Source organism: Haliotis rubra, unplaced genomic scaffold (assembly GCF_003918875.1).
Source record: "Haliotis rubra isolate DU_JTF1 unplaced genomic scaffold, ASM391887v1 Scf1246, whole genome shotgun sequence".
Lineage (NCBI taxonomy): Eukaryota > Metazoa > Mollusca > Gastropoda > Lepetellida > Haliotidae > Haliotis > Haliotis rubra.
This window is the reverse complement of record NW_025765166.1, coordinates 36,295-57,410: the sequence shown is the minus strand read 5'-3', so window position 1 is coordinate 57,410 and position 21,116 is coordinate 36,295. Positions and strand designations below refer to the sequence as shown.

General features: G+C 41.4%; 1 protein-coding gene and 3 long non-coding RNA genes across 5 annotated transcripts in view; 1 reads left to right on the top strand and 3 right to left on the bottom strand.

The window, feature by feature from the left end:
- Positions 1-19,908, bottom strand: part of LOC124266302 — a 102,144-nt gene extending 82,236 nt beyond the window's left edge. Inside the window, exons 1-2 of the mRNA XM_046701117.1 lie at positions 19,560-19,908; positions 15,671-15,829 (exon numbers count right to left, since the gene is read on the bottom strand). The gene's annotated coding sequence lies outside the window, so the exon portion shown is untranslated. The remainder of the gene's footprint in view (positions 1-15,670; positions 15,830-19,559) is intronic.
- On the bottom strand, positions 882-2,246 carry LOC124266299. The gene is made up of 3 exons (XR_006895723.1): positions 2,161-2,246; positions 1,756-1,773; positions 882-1,043 (listed from the first exon to the last, which is right to left on the bottom strand). It is a non-coding gene; the product is annotated as an uncharacterized LOC124266299 (long non-coding RNA).
- On the bottom strand, positions 2,884-4,029 carry LOC124266298. Of its 2 annotated transcripts, XR_006895721.1 has the most exons (4): positions 3,995-4,029; positions 3,658-3,761; positions 3,296-3,313; positions 2,884-3,062 (listed from the first exon to the last, which is right to left on the bottom strand). It is a non-coding gene; the product is annotated as an uncharacterized LOC124266298 (long non-coding RNA). The 2 variants fall into 2 exon arrangements; XR_006895722.1 differs by lacking the exon at positions 3,995-4,029 and having other exon boundaries at positions 3,296-3,356; positions 3,701-3,761.
- On the top strand, positions 9,841-11,166 carry LOC124266301. The gene is made up of 3 exons (XR_006895725.1): positions 9,841-10,029; positions 10,702-10,840; positions 11,143-11,166. It is a non-coding gene; the product is annotated as an uncharacterized LOC124266301 (long non-coding RNA).
- Positions 19,909-21,116: the final 1,208 nt, after the last annotated feature.

The following is a 21,116-nucleotide window of genomic DNA, read 5'->3' as shown; positions in this document are numbered from 1 at the left end:
TGAGCTCAGCCTGAAAACACTACAGACTTCAAATTGACTTCTTCAGTGAAAATATGTCGAGGTTTTCTATGAACAAACATTACTGTGGGATGTGAGTGCGTGAGTGAGTGAGTGCGTGAGTTAGTGAGTGAGTGAGTTAGTGAGTATGGCTTTAAGCTGCTTTTAGCAATATTCCAGCATGACGAGCAGACGCTTGGACCATTAGGCTACCCCGCCGCACCACTGAGGGATGTGACTACGTGGGGAAGAATCATGACTGACTGACTGAGTTTAGTTAAACGCCACTTTTAGCAATATTCCAGCAATATCACGGCGGGGGACACCAGAAATGGGCTTAACACATTGTACCCATGTGGGGATTCGAACCCCGGTCTTCGGCGTGACGAGCCAAAGCTTTAACCACTAGGCTACCCCACCGCCCCGGGAAGAATCATGAACTTGACTTGACCTATATCAAGAGTGAAGTTAGAAGGGACATACAATGTATAGACCTATATCAAGAGTGAAGTTAGAAGGGACATACAATGTATAGACCTATATCAAGAGTGAAGTTAGAAGGGACATACAATGTATAGACCTATATCAAGAGTGAAGTTAGAAGGGACATACAATGTATAGACCTATATCAAGAGTGAAGTTAGAAGGGACATACAATGTAAAGACACATGAACTTGACTTGACCTATATCAAGAGTGAAGTTAGAAGGGACATACAATGCATAGACCTATATCAAGAGTGAAGTTAGAAGGGACATACAATGTATAGACCTATATCAAGAGTGAAGTTAGAAGGGACATACAATGTATAGACCTATATCAAGAGTGAAGTTAGAAGGGACATACAATGTATAGACCCATATCAAGAGTGAAGTTAGAAGGGACATACAATGTATAGACCTATATCAAGAGTGAAGTTAGAAGGGACATACAATGTATAGACCTATATCAAGAGTGAAGTTAGAAGGGACATACAATGTAAAGACACATGAACTTGACTTGACCTATATCAAGAGTGAAGTTAGAAGGGACATACAATGTATAGACCTATATCAAGAGTGAAGTTAGAAGGGACATACAATGTATAGACCTATATCAAGAGTGAAGTTAGAAGGGACATACAATGTATAGACCTATATCAAGAGTGAAGTTAGAAGGGACATACAATGTATAGACCTATATCAAGAGTGAAGTTAGAAGGGGCATACAATGTATAGACCTATATCAAGAGTGAAGTTAGAAGGGACATACAATGTATAGACCTAAATCAAGAGTGAAGTTACAATGTATAGACCTATATCAAGAGTGAAGTTAGAAGGGACATACAATGTATAGACCTATATCAAGAGTGAAGTTAGAAGGACATACAATGTATAGACCTATATCAAGAGTGAAGTTAGAAGGGACATACAATGTATAGACCTATATCAAGAGTGAAGTTAGAAGGGACATACAATGTATAGACACATGAACTTGACTTGACCTATATCAAGAGTGAAGTTAGAAGGGACATACAATGTATAGACCTATATCAAGAGTGAAGTTAGAAGGGACATACAATGTATAGACCTATATCAAGAGTGAAGTTAGAAGGGACATACAATGTATAGACCCATATCAAGAGTGAAGTTAGAAGGGACATACAATGTATAGACACATGAACTTGACTTGACCTATATCAAGAGTGAAGTTAGAAGGGACATACAATGTATAAACCTATATCAAGAGTGAAGTTAGAAGGGACATACAATGTATAGACACATGAACTTGACTTGACCTATATCAAGAGTGAAGTTAGAAGGGACATACAATGTATAGACCCATATCAAGAGTGAAGTTAGAAGGGACATACAATGTATAGACCTATATCAAGAGTGAAGTTAGAAGGGACATACAATGCATAGACCTATATCAAGAGTGAAGTTAGAAGGGACATACAATGTATAGACCTATATTAAGAATGAAGTTAGAAGGGACATACAATGTATAGACCTATATCAAGAGTGAAGTTAGAAGGGACATACAATGTATAGACCTATATCAAGAGTGAAGTTAGAAGGGACATACAATGTATAGACCTATATCAAGAGTGAAGTTAGAAGGGACATACAATGTATAGACCTATATCAAGAGTGAAGTTAGAAGGGACATACAATGTATAGACCTATATCAAGAGTGAAGTTAGAAGGGACATACAATGTAAAGACACATGAACTTGACTTGACCTATATCAAGAGTGAAGTTAGAAGGACATACAATGTATAGACCTATATCAAGAGTGAAGTTAGAAGGGACATACAATGTATAGACCCATATCAAGAGTGAAGTTAGAAGGGACATACAATGTATAGACCTATATCAAGAGTGAAGTTAGAAGGGACATACAATGTATAGACCTATATCAAGAGTGAAGTTAGAAGGGACATACAATGTATAGACCTATATCAAGAGTGAAGTTAGAAGGGACATACAATGTATAGACCTATATCAAGAGTGAAGTTAGAAGGGACATACAATGTAAAGACACATGAACTTGACTTGACCTATATCAAGAGTGAAGTTAGAAGGGACATACAATGTATAGACCTATATCAAGAGTGAAGTTAGAAGGGACATACAATGTATAGACCTATATCAAGAGTGAAGTTAGAAGGGACATACAATGTATAGACCTATATCAAGAGTGAAGTTAGAAGGGACATACAATGTATAGACCTATATCAAGAGTGAAGTTAGAAGGGGCATACAATGTATAGACCTATATCAAGAGTGAAGTTAGAAGGGACATACAATGTATAGACCTAAATCAAGAGTGAAGTTACAATGTATAGACCTATATCAAGAGTGAAGTTAGAAGGGACATACAATGTATAGACCTATATCAAGAGTGAAGTTAGAAGGGACATACAATGTATAGACCTATATCAAGAGTGAAGTTAGAAGGGACATACAATGTATAGACCTATATCAAGAGTGAAGTTAGAAGGAACATACAATGTAAAGACACATGAACTTGACTTGACCTATATCAAGAGTGAAGTTAGAAGGGACATACAATGTATAGACCTATATCAAGAGTGAAGTTAGAAGGGACATACAATGTATAGACCTATATCAAGAGTGAAGTTAGAAGGGACATACAATGTATAGACCTATATCAAGAGTGAAGTTAGAAGGGACATACAATGTATAGACACATGAACTTGACTTGACCTATATCAAGAGTGAAGTTAGAAGGGACATACAATGTATAAACCTATATCAAGAGTGAAGTTAGAAGGGACATACAATGTATAGACACATGAACTTGACTTGACCTATATCAAGAGTGAAGTTAGAAGGGACATACAATGTATAGACCTATATCAAGAGTGAAGTTAGAAGGGACATACAATGTATAGACCTATATCAAGAGTGAAGTTAGAAGGGACATACAATGCATAGACCTATATCAAGAGTGAAGTTAGAAGGGACATACAATGTATAGACCTATATTAAGAATGAAGTTAGAAGGGACATACAATGTATAGACCTATATCAAGAGTGAAGTTAGAAGGGACATACAATGTATAGACCTATATCAAGATTGAAGTTAGAAGGGACATACAATGTATAGACCTATATCAAGAGTGAAGTTAGAAGGGACAAACAATGTGTAGACCTTTATCAAGAGTGAAGTTAGAAGGGACATACAATGTAAAGACACATGAACTTGACTTGACCTATATCAAGAGTGAAGTTAGAAGGGACATACAATGTATAGACCTTTATCAAGAGTGAAGTTAGAAGGGACATACAATGTATAGACCTATATCAAGAGTGAAGTTAGAAGGGACATACAATGTATAGACCTATATCAAGAGTGAAGTTAGAAGGGACATACAATGTATAGACACATGAACTTGACTTGACCTATATCAAGAGTGAAGTTAGAAGGGACATACAATGTATAAACCTATATCAAGAGTGAAGTTAGAAGGGACATACAATGTATAGACACATGAACTTGACTTGACCTATATCAAGAGTGAAGTTAGAAGGGACATACAATGTATAGACCTATTAGGTACCTTTAGGTATAGTATAATACATAGTTCACATTCTTACTCTATAACACATGTACCACACTTTCTTGCATATGAGTGTACATCTGCCTCTATATAACCGGTAAGCGCAGCATATGTAAACAAAATCAACTTTGTTTCATATTATTGGGAAAATATTACTTGTACAAATGCAAGCTCAATTCTGTTTTACGAAACATTGCTCATTTCAGAAGTGAGTTAAGATTGAGATATAGTACTGAAAAATGTATTTTATTTAACAAAAGCTGTAACACCGAAAAAAAATCAGACGTTTTCTCTGAAAAATTTCAGTGTGTATTCTTTTGCAGTCGTGGATGTCCGCTTTGGTTCAAGCTGATTTCGACCAATCAGTTCATTCCGGTGTGAACACTGAGATCTACTCAGTGTAACATATCTCTGATGGCATTTTCTGCCCTGATCAATGAAATCCATGAATGTCTATTTAATTTAGATCCCTAAGGCTTCAAACTAGTGCAGTGATGTCTGGCCTATATTATTCAGTGCTTTAACATCAGCTCCAGCCTTCAGTAACACATCAACACACTCTGTAGATCCCTGTCTTGCTGCTGTATGAAGTGGTGTGTCACCCGTATTATTCTGTACATTAACATCAGCTCCAGCCTTCAGTAACACATCAACACACCCTGTAGATCCATGGCTTGCTGCTGTATGAAGTGGTGTGTCACCTGTATTATTCTGTACATTAACATCAGCTCCAGCCTTCAGTAACTCATCAACACGCCCTGTAGATCCATGTCTTGCTGCTATATGAAGTGGCATGTCACCTGTATTATTCTGTACATTAACATCAGCTCCAGCCTTCAGTAACTCATCAACACGCCCTGTAGATCCATGTCTTGCTGCTCTATGAAGTGGTGTGTCACCTGCATTATTCTGTACATTAACATGAGCTCCAGCCTTCAGTAACACACCAACACGCCTTGTACATCCCCACACTGCTAATGCTGCTGTATGGAGTGGTTCGTCACCTGTATTATTCTGTACATTAACATCAGCTCCAGCCTTCAGTGACACATCAACACACTCTGTACATCCCGGTCTTGCTGCAATATGAAGTGGCGTGTCACCTGTATTATTCTGTACATTAACATCAGCTCCAGCCTTCAGTAACACACCAATACACCTTGTAGATCCCCACTCTGCTGCTGCTCCTGCTGCTGCTGCATGAAGTGGTGTGTCACCTGTATTATTCTGTACATTAACATCAGCTCCTGCCTTCAGTAACAAATCAATACACCTTGTAGATCCCCACTCTGCTGCTGCTGCTGCTTCTGCTGCTGCAGCATGAAGTGGTGTGTCACCTGTATTATTCTGTACATGAACATCAGCTCCAGCCTTCAGTAACTCAATAACACGTCCTGTAGATCCATGACTTGCTGCTCTATGAAGTGGTGCGTCACCTGTATTATTCTGTACATTAACATCAGCTCCAGCCTTCAGTAACACATCAATACACCTTGTAGATCCCCACTCTGCTGTTCCTGTTGCTGCTGCATGAAGTGGTGTGTCACCTGTATTATTCTGTACATTAACATCAGCTCCAGCCTTCAGTAACACATCAACGCACCTTGTAGATCCCCACTCTGCTACTGCTCCTGCTGCTGCTGCTGCAATAAGTGGTGTGTCACCTGTATTATTCTGTACATTAACATCAGCTCCAGCCTTCAGTAACATATCAACACACTCTGTACATCCCGGTCTTGCTGATATATGAAGTGGTGTGTCACCTGTATTATTCTGTACATTAACATCAGCTCCAGCCTTCAGTAACACATCAACACACCCTGTAGATCCCCAACTTGCTGCTGCTGCTGCTGCATGAAGTGGTGTGTCACCTGTATTATTCTGTACATTAACATCAGCTCCAGCCTTCAGTAACACATCAACACACTCTGTACATCCCTGTCTGGCTGATTTATGAAGTGGTGTGTCACCTGTATTATTCTGAACATTAACATCAGCTCCAGCCTTCAGTAACTCATCAACACACTCTGTACATCCCTGTCTGGCTGCTTTATGAAGTGGTGTGTCACCTGTATTATTCTGAACATTAACATCAGCTCCAGCCTTCAGTAACTCATCAACACACTCTGTACATCCCTGTCTGGCTGCTTTATGAAGTGGTGTGTCACCTGTATTATTCTGAACATTAACATCAGCTCCAGCCTTCAGTAACACATCAACACACCCTGTAGATCCCCAACTTGCTGCTGCTGCTGCTGCATGAAGTGGTGTGTCACCTGTATTATTCTGTACATTAACATCAGCTCCAGCCTTCAGTAACACATCAACACACTCTGTACATCCATGTCTTGCTGCTTTATGAAGTGGTGTGTCACCTGTATTATTCTGTACATTAACATCAGCTCCAGCCTTCAGTAACACATCAACACACTCTGTAGATCCATCCACTGCTGCTGTATGAAGTGGTGTGTCACCTGTATTATTCTGAACATTAACATCAGCTCCAGCCTTCAGTAACACATCAACACACTCTGTACATCCCTGTCTGGCTGCTTTATGAAGTGGTGTGTCACCTGTATTATTCTGTACATTAACATCAGCTCCAGCCTTCAGTAACACATCAACACACCCTGTAGATCCATGTCTTACTGCTCTATGAAGTGGTGTGTCCCCTCTTTTATTCTGTACATTAACATCAGCTCCAGCCTTCAGTAACACATCAACACACTGGGTAGATCTCCACTTTGCTGCTGTATGAAGTGGCGTGTCACCTGTATCATCCTGTACATTAACATCAGCTCCAGCCTTCAGTAACACATCAACACACCCTGTAGATCCATGACTTGCTGCTGCATGAAGTGGTGTGTCATCTGTATTATTCTGTACATTAACATCAGCTCCAGCCTTCAGTAACACATCAACACACTCTGTAGATCCCTGTCTTGCTGCTGTATGAAGTGGTGTGTCACCTGTATTATTCTGTACATTAACATCAGCTTCAGCCTTCAATAACTCATCAACACACTCTGTAGTTCCCCGCCCTGCTGCTATATGAAGTGGTGTGTCACCTGTATTATTCTGTGCTTTAACATCAGCTCCAACCTTCAGTAACACATCAACACACTCTGCAGATCCCCACCCTGCTGCTGCATGAAGTGGCATGTCACCTGTTACATTTGAAACTTGATTGACACTTGCTCCTTTCTTCAGCAAATACGAGACAACTGTTGGGTTCCCTGTACATGCACTGAGAAGTGGAGTTTCTCCACCAGGTGACATCATATCAACAGTAGCACCCTTCTCAAACAGCATCTCGACTATATTTCTGTTCCCGACCTCACAAGCTCTGCACACAGCACAGCCGTCAACCACTGCTCCTATGTTAAAAAAATAACGTACCATGTTTGTGTTCAAGCTCTCAACAGCACATCCAAGACCTCTCTGTTTATCTATATCACATCCTCTGTTAACCAACAGTTTCACAACCTCTAAGTGACCTTTCTCTATGACAGTGTACGGAATGTTTTTCCCGGAATGTTGTCCATGTTGCTGATTAACTTCCACTCCCATATCAGTCGCATGCTTCACGGCTGATGTAAGGCCATTTACACAAAGATAATAAAACACAGTTTGATCGTCACTCGTCTCTTGCATTCAGGTCGGGATCTAGAGACAAAATCTGATTGACAAACCCAACGTCCCTGGTTTCTGCTGCCAACATAAGCGGCGTCTTTTTCTCCCCACCGTATCTAGCATTTATCTCAAGTTTCATATGTCCACTGATGTATTTCAGTATATCGCATGCAGCATTCGTGGACACACCCAGGAAAATCTCTCTAACTTCACTCAGGGTGAATGAGATATTTTCTGTCTCCATGATATATTTGATGAGATGATGTGACTTGTTGCTCGAGAGTAATTCACAAAATGACTTGTTGGATGAGTTATCAGTTAGTTTCACAATATCAGATACACGCATGTGAAACCGGGTCTTCAGGCAGTCCATTAGCATGACAACAAAGTCTGAATAACGAAGTGACTGGTGTGATAAAACAAGAAACAAATTGCCCCTTTGCATTTCACTTGCGAATCTCCTTGCCAAACGTTCAGCATAAGTCCATGAGATTTCTGCAACAAGATCTGTGTCACCACCAACGTCTTTCTCATTTTTCTCTTTACTGGAGTGTGCAAGACGAAGTCGCTGATATATGAAGGACAAACTACAGTTTTCGATGACAAACGTGGGTTGTTTTGTACTGAGAATAAAGGAAACACTGTCATATATAGACGGATGATCAAACATGTAGGTGTCATGCTCCTTCTTGAGGTAGGATCCAACCAAATCATCAGCAGCTGCTCTACCTTCATAACCGAGGTTATCATCCTCCTCCAAGTCTTGTTCACTAATCTTCCCATCTTTTTTAATCATAGCCATGAACAGCGAACGCTTTATCTTATCTGTCAAATGTTTATTCATAGTTTTGTTGAGGAAATCCAGTGGCGCTTGAAAAAACATTTGCACTAGAAGGTGAGTCCAATCCTTTTCATATGCTGCGACAAACATTTTACAGACATGGGGGAAGCCATGTGGACAGTCAACGTTACATATCAGAGACAGAGTTGACTCTTCGATGTCTATGTTTTTTGCTTCAGCGTGAACACGCCATATCTTCCTTCGCTCATAAGACGCTCTCTGTGTGGAAACTTCCACCACGTATTGGGGACTGGAAATGTAATCTGCCATCCTTCCCAAGTCTGCCAGTGAGGATTTCATCACATAGTCACGGCCTACGAGGATAATGATAGTTTTGTCTTTGTTTGGACTTGTTCGTTTCACCTGTGTTTGATCAACTTTTGTCCTCTGTGAAACCTTTTCAGTTTTGGTAGAAACGTCTAAAACGTCTTTTTCAGCATACGTGTCGGGATGTTTAACATCCACAATAGGTCGGAGAGTTGGTCTCCACTTGCTCCATTCTGCAGCGTCGAATTCCAGATCACCAAATATGTCATCTAACATAATGACAGGATTAGCACAGGCCATTAGTGACCTCATTGAACTCTTCTGGTGACACCACTTGGTATACTTGTCTCCCCTGACTGTGTAGATCTTTGAGAGCCATGTAGGCTATTGTGGACTTCCCTCTCCTGGTCTTCCTTTAATTGTCACCCATGTCGCTCCTCTGTCCAGCTTCTGTTTTACTTTCTTGAGGGCGTCTGTCTCCACCATGTCGTTAGTCCATGCCTGTATCCTGGATGCCGTCCTTTCTGTGGACACAAGGCACAATTAAAGGATTTTTAAAAAGGTTAAACACTATGCATTTTTATTACATAATGCCATTCAAACATGAATATATACCACATCTGCACCATCTATTTACGAAACATAGTCGTAAAAATTATAAATATGCACCAAAACTAAAACCACTTTAGCCCCGCCCACTCATATGCATATTTTTATTTTTAGCGGTCTGCCGTCTGTGGGTGTGACGTCATACCCGAGAGTCCGCTCAGTGTGTTGACATTTCAGTAGTGTATACGCCATCGAGTTGAAAGTGACACGAAGCGCAATATTTTGAATGAAACGTTGTTGTGATTAAGTATTGGAAACTGACAACTGCACTTCGAGTTTTGATGATTATCCAACTGCGTAAACAACACGGATGTACATTTCCTGAGAAATTCTATTTGACAAGAGGAAGGGCATAGATTGTTTACTGTCGTCGTGTGGATTTTGTGAACCCCTTCACGCACGGTTATCTGTGTTCGTTACACTTTTTGAAGAAGTGCTATGAAAGAGACCTAACCTTTGGCGAAATATGGATACGAATAGGCAAAACTTAAACTTTATAAGAATGCTCTATATCGGGCAATCCTTTCGACATTCCATACAAACACAGAGGCCGAAATGTCAACTTGGGACTGAGACCGAGAGAGTTGCATTCCTGACGCGACGTTGGTTGCAGGTGAGTTTTAAGATGTATTTGTTTTGGAGTAACATAAACACTCCAGTATCTAGCTATGTACAGCAGTAGTTGATGAAAAAGTACGTCATAATTTGCGCTCATGTCCTATTTTCGATCAGAGATATATTTTCACAGCCACTGTCACTGTTACTCAGTAGGGCCAAGTCATCTATTTCCCGAGACGGGTGTGTTGCGGTGTGAGTGTGTGTGGAGGGATTGGGATGGGGGTGGGCATGGACAAATGAGAACTTGCAAAGTATGGGTGAGGTGGTGAGAGAGAGCACATAATTACTAAAACATAATTAAAGATGAGTCATATCAGATAATTATCCACCAGGGACTGGTCCTCTACCATGTTAATATGGTATTTGAATTGTGTGTGTGTGTGTGTGTGTGTGTGTGTTAGGGTATGATTAAAATGTTGACTCTCACACTTTCTCTCTTTAAGGCAATGTACAATAAATAGAACGAAAATGACTGATCTGCAATGGCATAAAACTTAGGTATTTATAGACCCCTTGTAAAAACATCATGGAAGCTGTATATATAGGTAACTTTTAACCCACTTTCAAAAATGGGAAATCAGGGAAATATGTTCATTCAGATAATGTATTTCTTTGTGGGTTTTGTTTTTGGCAAATGTAAAAATGCTACTTTAATGGGTTTTTTTAGGATGTACATGGCAGCATTTCACATCAATGAAAACAGCCTAAATACCCTAGAAGTGACCAAGACTGGAGAACCCAAGTGGGCAATCAGCTACCCCTAGGCCTAAACCAAGAGGTCAAGCCAGTGAACAAGAAACCAACAGGTGGTAAATATAATTCAGACAATCAATAATATTTTGTTGAACTGGTGCACTCCAGTTTTAAAAAAACCCCACTGTTCCTATTGCTGCATATTTTACCCTAACTGATGAGTCAACACTAAGTCTTGTTTGCAAAGACACTGGCTTTTAATTCTCATATCTATTTTCCCTCTCAGCATTTAAGACAAAAGTACTTACTTTTTTAGTGCAGATTTCAAAGAAAACTATTATTATGGTTGCCAAAACAAAATATACTGAAATTGTGTTACAAAATGTCTCTAATTCAATGTAAAATTTATTCACAGAGTATGTGGAATTCCTACTTAGGAACATGTTTCCTTCCTACAGATTTGCAGGATACAACAGGCCTATTCCTCCAGAATATTCCGCCAGACACTTTCATTTATAACTAGTAAACAGGACCTGGTGAATTCACTGACATCAAGATATATAATGAAATCATGTATATGTGTCTAGGGTGTGAACTGAAACCAGTTGTGCCTGATGTCTTAAGGTCTATTGTATTCGTCTGTTTGAATCCTGAGACTTGTTCAGAAGGTAAATGTTTCCAAATTGCAGTCACCACTGTGTCACATGGTGTTATTGGAGAGCAATCTTGTTTTCTTAGGCTTTTACCAGTCCATCCAGTTAATTTACACGCAAGCCTTTGCCTTCATGGTGTAGGTGTACACACAGTATTCATTATTTTGTCGTAAACAGTTTGTATGCAAATAAATTATTTGCTTTAATTTTTGTGTGCTGGTTTCTTGATTTGATCGCTGGACTTTCTTTGGGACTGATCACAATTTACACATTACTACTAGAACACAATGAAGACTTTTCTTTTCACTAGCTGACAGTTAAAGAGAAAGATAAGGATTTGTCAGTTCTATTTTTTTGTATGTATATTTCTTTATTATATCTATTATCAGCTGTTAAGGAGGTTACAGGTCTTTATCATTTTACATTTTATGTATGTTTTGCAGATTTATATGACTAAGTATCACGACATATAACCAATGCTTTACACGTGTATGGAAATTGAAAATGTAATAAAACTGATGTTTGATGCACCATATCAGAGATGATACACCGACTTCTCCGAAAACAATTCTCTACAATACAGTAGTGAGATCGAACTTATCGACTTCCGTAACGGTACGTATTTCATAGGAAAGATTATCACCATACTAAAACCTTTACAGATAAATTTAATCAGAAGACGCATTTTATGAAATAAAGCTGAAAGTTACTTAATTACCTTCATAAAATCATGAACCTCGAACGTAACTATTTCAGTGTTTACCTTCCCATACCGATGTATACCGGAAGACAGGCTCAACACATTGATCAAACATTGCCGTTATCATGACTGCAAATTTTACCGTGACCGCGGAAAAATGAATTCAGTATCTAATCAGATTTCCATGAATATGTGATAGGCAATTGACTTGCATACCAGTCTTCAGTAGGTCGATTCAAAACATAGTCATGGTCGGAATCGTCCAAACGGCTGTATGTTGTCAACTGGTGCAATCGTCGTCAATAGTCCTGTCGGTCTTGCCGCTAGAAATACTTAAAAACTGAAAAGGTATGTGATATTATCTGTATCCAGTATGCCATCCAAATCCAGATTTGAATTCGTGGATTGATTTATTTGCTAAACTTGAAGCAGACCTCAATGAGCGAACAGGCCCGGTACCACTGTATTTTCCGTGTGTTGATGTAGCGACTCTCCGGTATGACGTCATGAAACCACGTGACCATCTACGACATTATTTTGCGTAATCGTGAAATGCTTTCGAGGGAGGTGCGTTTTAAATTCCTAATACAAGCTGTATAATGAAATATTAGTGTTTATAACTGTATTTTGTGATTATTATGTATACCCAGGGGTTCATTAAGAGCGAAAATAAACAATGTGAAGTGACCTTTATAAATATCATTTAACACTTTTATGAACGAAATGTGTTCAACAGTTAACAAACTTGATACTTAAAGATCTTACTCAAGAAAAAGGGATTCGAACCTGTGTTAGTACAAGCAAACGCTCTAACCACTAGGCTACCCCACTGCCCCATGTAAAAGTTACTCAAATTTTGTTAAGGCTTTAAAGAGGGTATTACGTATTGTGTAAAGAATAAACACAAGTCCGATGCAATTTGATGCCAGTAACAGGACGTGGCCAATGATCAGTGGAATCGCCCATCAAAACGAGAATATCTCATTAAAACTGAAGCATGACAAAGTCACATCTGGGTAAAGTGACAGATGGCGAGATATAGGTAGAGCAGCGAATCAACGAAACAGTATTTGGTAATTGTGGCAATATTTACAGCAAAGCAATCAAGTTAGAGACTGTTCAGACAGTAGCAACCCCATGTCAAGACCGATGAAGTTGAAAGTGCATGTCCGACATTGGGCCAGGCCAGCAACCTTTTTTAGTTTGTACCGATACCGGCAATACATGAGCGTCTGTGATAACAGTTTGACGACACCCACTCGCTCCGTGCAAGGTGAGCAGCCTGATGACCAGTTACACATGTTGACGCCAGACCTTATCATGTTGCTCGAGGTGTCCAGCAGCATCCTAATCAGAGCAATGTTAAGGTGTTATCCTGGCCAGCAAGATCCACGAATTTGTTCCCCATTGAACACGCCTCGGATGATATGGAGCGACGTTCACGACGTCACGAATCCCAAGGAAAAATCTTCAAATCCTCACTCGAAATGACTCTCATGGAGGTATAGTGGCCTCAATTTATGCGATGGCCCGAGGCCAGCATCAATGCACAAGGTGGACACACTCGCTACAGGCATTGTAAACAAGCTTCTGTAGCCCCTCTTGTGCTGTGGCAAATTTGCATATGCAAGGTGCGCTGTTCTGATTGACTTTTGATCATTACCAATCCTTTGGACATTTGTCGAGACCACAAAATTTGTTCTATACAATTCCACAGACAGGCTATCGTTTGATCAGGTTGATGTTTTCTGAATAATGTTGAGGAGTAAAACCTTTTCTGCCTGTTTTCATTTTAGTCAGGTTTACTTTCTATTTTAGTAACTGACTATATTTTAAACAACCTACTTTTTTTACACTGCGAAATGTTAATCCAGTTTGCATAATTTAATTCCTAAGGGCTAACTGAAATACCTCTTTTACGGCAGAGTTTCTTTTGAAACTGATCAGGTGAATATATGAGATGCATATAAGATGAAAAAGCATGCTTAGGCGTATCACAATTATGAATGCGTGAATGCGCTCATCAGTGCGTGCGTGACTGAGCAAAACAACTTTATGACTGATATCATAAGTATTCATCTAAACTACTGGGACGCCATGACATTCATCAACCATGTTGGCGGACCTCATCATCTAAATAGTCACCATTTCACACACAGCATGGGATGCTGAAGACAGTTCTAACCCAGACCTTCACGGGGGAGAACCGCGTGGGATGCTGAAGACAGTTCTAACCCAGACCTTCACGGGGAGACTAGCATGGAATGCTGAAGACCAGTTCTATCCCAGACCTTCACAGGGGAGGCCAGCATGGAATGCTGAAAACAGTTCTAAACCAGACCTTCACGGGGGAGACCAGCATGGGATGCTGAAGACAGTTCTAACCCAGACCTTCACGGGGGAGACCAGCATGGGATGCTGAAGACAGTTCTATCCCAGACCTTCACAGGGGAGGCCAGCATGGAATGCTGAAAACAGTTCTAACCCAGACCTTCACGGGGGAGACCAGCATGGGATGCTGAAGACAGTTATAACCCAGACCTTCACGGGGGAGACCAGCATGGGATGCTGAAGACAGTTCTAACCCAGACCTTCACGGGGGAGACCAGCATGGGATGCTGAAGACAGTTCTAACCCAGACCTTCACGGGGAGACAAGCATGGAATGCTGAAGACAGTTCTAACCCAGACCTTCGCGGGGGAGACCAGCATGGGATGCTGAAGACAGTTCTGTCCCAGACCTTCACAGGGGAGACCAGTATGGAATGCTGAAGACAGTTCTATCCCAGACCTTCAAGGGGGAGACCAGCATGGGATGCTGAAGACAGTTCTAACACAGACCTTCACGGGGCAGACCAGCATGGGATGCTGAAGACAGTTCTGTCCCAGACCTTCACGGGGGAGACCAGTATTGAATGCTGAAGACAGTTCTAACCCAGATCTTAACGCGGGAGACCAGCATGGAATGCTGAAGACAGTTCTAACCCAAACCTTCACGGGGGAGACCAGCATGGGATGCTGAAGACAGTTCTAACCCAGATCTTAACGCGGGAGACCAGCATTGAATGCTGAAGACTGTTCTAACCCAGACCTTCACAGGGGAGGCCAGCATGGAATGCTGAAGACAGTTCTAACCCAGACCTTCACGGGGGAGACCAGAGTGGGATGCTGAAGACAGTTCTAACCCAGACCTTCACGGGGGAGACCAGCGTGGGATGCTGAAGACAGTTCTAACCCAGACCTTCACGGGGGAGACCAGCATGGGATGCTGAAGGCAGTTCTAACCCAGGCCTTCATGGGGAGACCAGCATGGGATGCTGAAGACAGTTCTAACCCAGACCTTCGCGGGGGAGACCAGCATGCGATGCTGAAGACAGTTCTATCCCAGATCTTCACGGGGGAGACCAACATGGAATGCTTAAGACCTGTTCTAACCAAGACCTTCCCGGTTAAGTCTGTTGAATGGAATGTAGCATATCCAGTAAAGTGCTTCCTTTACAGGCGAGTACTTAGTTTATATCAGTCAGGTTTAATTGTACATTGCCACCATGTGGACAGTCATTGTGGAAACAATTTTATCAAATAACTCACTCCTGATCTTCTGTGCTGCAGTCAGTGGTATCTCCTCTTCCTCTTTGTTGGTCGGAGTTGTACCAACATTCTGAGTCCCGCCAATGTTCAGATTCTTGCCTCCCTTCACTGTCACATCTCCAAACTGCTGCTGTACTTGTATAAGGTTGTACTGTGTGACTGTAACAGAAACCACATGACTGAAGCTTGCATAGATGTGTTACATATTTGAACTTAGATTCAACTAGTAATTCTGGAAAGAATTGATAACATCAGCAGACAAACACACTCTGTATGACATTTTCTAATAACAATATATGGATGAAGAACTTCTTCATTTCTGCGAGAGTGACATTTCGAAGCACCTTGTTTCACAACAATAAAGAAGTCGTTCATCCATACATTGTTATCCTTCCTTACTGCCCCAACTTCTGAATGCCTCCCAAAGAAATTAAGTATAAGTGGCATTGGTAAACTGAAAAAATGAGGTTGAGAAAGATTTATGCTGAGGTCAAACACATTTCTATGGTCACATCTCCAAAATATTGCTCCACCTGAGCAAAGCTGCATAGTGTTGCTGTAACAGAAGCCATATGACTGAAGATTTCACAGACGTGTTATATATTTGAACTTCGATAGCACTAGTGACTCTGAAAACAGGTGATGACATCAGCCTATTTTTCTGAAAGGTGACTTCCAATTTTCGTTTGTTCATAAATTGCTTCGATTTAACCTGAACAGAGCTTGACAAAGACTTGCGCTGAGGTCAAACAAGCTTCCACGGGGTGTGTAAATGTTTACAGACACTCTGCTAAACACTACCGACGTTTACACCACAACTGTAATGGACAAAACATTTGGTCTTGGTAAATATAAATGATCTGATCCTATTTACTGAGAAGTAGGGCTGTAAGCGTTGGTGAGATATACTGATAGCTCCTCTTAAAGAGATCAACAGCATTGGGTAAAACCACCCACCTGCAGGAGAGTCCCCAGTCACTGGCACTTCAGCCTGCCCGGAAGACTGTATCTGTGACACAAGAGCTCCTGGTATTGAGGGCAGAAGAGACAATGTTGACGCTGGTGTCAGGGCTGCTGTTCCCGGGACATGAAGACTTGTTGTTCCAGGAACTACACTAGTTGTACTTGTGGATGCTGGTGTCAGGGCTGATGTTCCCGGGGCCTGTAGACTTGTTGTTCCAAGACCTACACTAGTTGTACTTGTGGATGCTGGTGTCAGGGCGGCTGTTCCCGGGACCTGTAAACTTGTTGTTCCAAGACCTACACTAGTTGTACTTGTGGATGCAGGTGTCAGGGCTGATGTTCCCGGGACCTGTAGACTTGTTGTTCCAAGACCTACACTAGTTGTACTTGTGGATGCAGGTGTCAGGGCTGATGTTCCCGGGACCTGTAGACTTGTTGTTCCAAGACCTACACTAGTTGTACTTGTGGATGCTGGTGTCAGGGCTGCTGTTCCCGGGACCTGTAGACTTGTTGTTCCAAGACCTACACTAGTTGTACCTGTGGATGCTGGTGTCAGGGCTGCTGTTCCCGGGGCCTGTAGACGTGTTGTTCCAGGAACTACACAAGTTGTACTTGTGGACATGTGCGCCTGATCTGTTCTGTCATCCCCATCTCCACCTGAAGCTGGTTGCAGCTGCTGTTGTTGATGTGGTGCTGATGCTATTTCTCCCTGTGGTGGCTGACAACATCCCACAATGTGTTGTACTAGTGACTTGGTATCTACGAAGGAAACAATCAGGTCAGAGACCAATAACATAACACGAACAATGTCATATGAATACTAACATAGTTACAATGACATAATACACACACAGTATATACTCTCAACTTGAAACTGGACATGCTGTTGTTGTAGTTTAATTACTGAGTGCGTATAACTGATTCTGACAAGACATCATTGCATCCATAGAAAAAAATTGAGATGCCAAAAATGCTGTCTTCAGGAATGTTTTGATACTCTTACTGAAGTGATAGTTTGTCTATAAACACAGCAGAGGAATCAGGACTGCAACTTTCAGTCAGACAGTCTGGTTTCACCACCACTCACCACAGTAGAGTCTGTCCATGACTATCTAGTTACCACAGGACTTTCAAAACCCAAGTGGTAAGCAAAATAGAGCCATAGGACTCTATAGCTCGCATGAATTGCAATGAATATCATAATGACATGCACGGTCGGTTTATTACACGCTAGTGCAGAGAGTTCCACAGTAAAATTTGAGCATAATATCTTTCCCAAAATTACTATTAGATAGCAAGACACCTAAAATACCTTAGGACAAAGTGACCATGGCTTACAGAGGGTATAGGAACAATGGTTCGCAATACACAGCAGTGAATTTTGACACAAAATACCACTAACACAATACAAGTATCTTTATCATATGCATATTCATGGATGTTTATACAACCCAACAGTTAACAGGTCTAAAAACTCAAATGTTGAACCTCTCTCGGCAAATGGTAGTTGAAAATGTTACCTCTCACAAAGTTGTTACAATGGTATAGAAAAATATACAAGGCACATAAAGAAACTGTGCATACAAAAATTTAAAATCTAAATTTATCAAACCTGTGTAGACACATAATTATTTAAACTCAGAGATTAGTAACATGTATCCAACATGCATGCACGTGCCACGTTCCGTGACGTCAGTCGGTTCGTCCTTGACACGTGCAATACGTTGTTGCACGTGCATTCCGGGAAAGAGAAACAGAGCAAATGAATGCCACACAGTACTGTCACTTTGGAAAGCTCAACCCCTGCCCTTGCGATCATTCAAAACATTAAACAGCTATTGAATCGCAATGCATACTAAGGCTCACGTATGCACAACGTCGTGAGGCCATTGGGAGGGTCCGTGGGGGAATGTCTCAACGACAAGTGGCTGCACATTTCCACTGCCACTGGAACACCATTTCTGCACTGGTGAGACGATACCAGAACACAAATGACGTCATCGATGGGCCACGTTCTGGACGTCCACATGTAACAACGCCAAGAGAGGACAGATGGATAAGGGTGACCCATCTTCGCCACAGGTTTCAGACTGCAGTGATGACTGCCCGAACCATCCAAGGACGTCGCCGTTTGATAGGCTCTATGCGCCGTCGATGCACTGCTGGTCTCATTGCCGATGTTGGACATACCTGTTATTGAGCTTGTGACATGGTCGTTTGACCCCTGTCCCGACTTGTTATGGTCTCATGGTCCTTCCATTAAGTTGATATGTACCTTTGACATTGTTATCATACGTATCAACTGGGATAATATTTTGACAATGCACAGTTTCTTTATGTGGCCAGTAAGGCTGTAACGATTCAACGAAGGCTGTCCTTTTTCAAAATGAGATATGCAAGAATGCAATATGTACTAGCCTTGTAGTAGCCCAAGTCATGTTAATTTGCCAAGGCTGCACATGTTACTGTCAACTATAACTAGTACATACAAAATTTGAGTGTCATGAGATGACTTGTTACTGATGAGACAAATTAGCACTGTCAGCATGGGCATTCAATATTGTACATCCATCACTTAACTACAATATTGTATTCATGAATAATTATTTGTATTCGTTACCTAATATTCGTGATATGTATCATATTCGCAAAATAGTGTATTCGTTACACTGGCTAGTATATATACAATACCGTTGGGATAACTGTCAGTAGGCGTATAAAGTGTGTAAAGCAACATTGTTGCACAACACTCACCTCAGGTTCAACGGGATTCATCGCCAACGTAGTACAATGTTGTAAGTATTTGATGGCTATGATGGGGTGGTAAATGCTATCAGCCATACATGTACATCACTATAACTTTCATTTAGGTGTGACTAGTGATGTGTCAAGAATGCATCACGTGCTATCACTAGGACATACATACCTTTACCTACAAGCTGATATGACTGTTGATGAACAGTCTGGAATTTGACTGCTACAGCACCTGCTCCAAGTTGTAATATGTCCTGTATCCCATCCCCTTCTTCCTCGTCTGTGCCATCACTAAGTCCATCACTCTCTTCATCAACATCCCTGTTTTCTGCATCCTCTGTGCCTGCTCCTTCAGTTGTTCCTTGAGGGTTGTCCGTGGCAACACCTGCAGGTTCCACGTGTTCCCCATCTCGTGACGTGTCCTCATCGTTGTGCTTCCTCCTGCACTCTGCTGGTGTACATTCCCCACTCTCTGTGTCACTGTCATCTGTTGGTCTTTGACCTTCTTCAATTCTGCTTCTATTCAGTTCCCAAGTTTATTGTTCAAATTTAAAACTTTACACATCCTTCCCTTTGCACTTGTTACCAGTTTCATAACTGTGAACTCATCGTCAACATCATCATCATCATGACCCTTCAACAGAAATGCCTATACGTGTACAATGTCCTTCAATCTCCCTCCACACTTTCAATAGTTCATCCCTTCCTCTTTCTCTCAATCTCATTCTCTCCCCCATTCCCTCATCGTACTCTACTTTCTCACCGTCCCTCATTCCCTCCCTACTCTCAGTCTTCCCTCTCTCAACTTCCTCAGTTCCACCTCGCTTCCCTTGCCTCCCTAGTTTTTATCAAAAATTAGACCTCCCATTGTATTTCTCACGCTTGCTCTCTCTCTCTCTCTCTCTCTCTCTCTCTCTCTCTCTCTCTCTCTCTCTCTCTCTCTCTCTCTCTCTCTCTCTCTCTCTCTCTCTCTCTCTCTCTCTCTCTCTCTCTCTCTCTCTCTCTCCCTCCTGTCTCTCCTTCCTCCCGTTGTATTTCTCATGCTTGCTCTCTCTCTCTCATCTCTCTCTTTCCCTCCTGTCTCTCCTCCCTCTCACGCCTTGCTCTCCCCTCTGTTTCCTATCCTCTGTCTCTCACCCGCTCATTGCCTCCCTCTCTCTCACTCAATCTTTGGGATTAAGGGTTTGAACTACACCCCCTCACTCTCACCCACCCACTGGGATACTGAATACGAAATCTCTGAGTAGATGATAGGATCTGTAGGGACTTACCTAATACAAGAAGGATAACACACACACACACACATGCATACACACACACACACACACACACACACACATGCATACAGAGACACACAGAGAGAGACACAGACACAGACAGACACACAGACAGACACAGAGACACACACATACAAACATACAGAGACACATACACACACATATACACACATACACATACGGAGACACGCATACAGACACAGACACACACAGACACAAACAGAGACACACACATGCATACAGAGACACGTACACACACATGCATACATAGACAGGTACACACACATACAGAGACACATACACACACAGACACACACACATACAATGTATCATTATCATATATATGCCAAACTACTCAGAAAGTGACCAGTTGTTATTTCACTTGCCTATTTCTGTTTAATCAAAAGAATATGAATTAATCTGAACGCAATAAAGATAGAACGACACTGCTA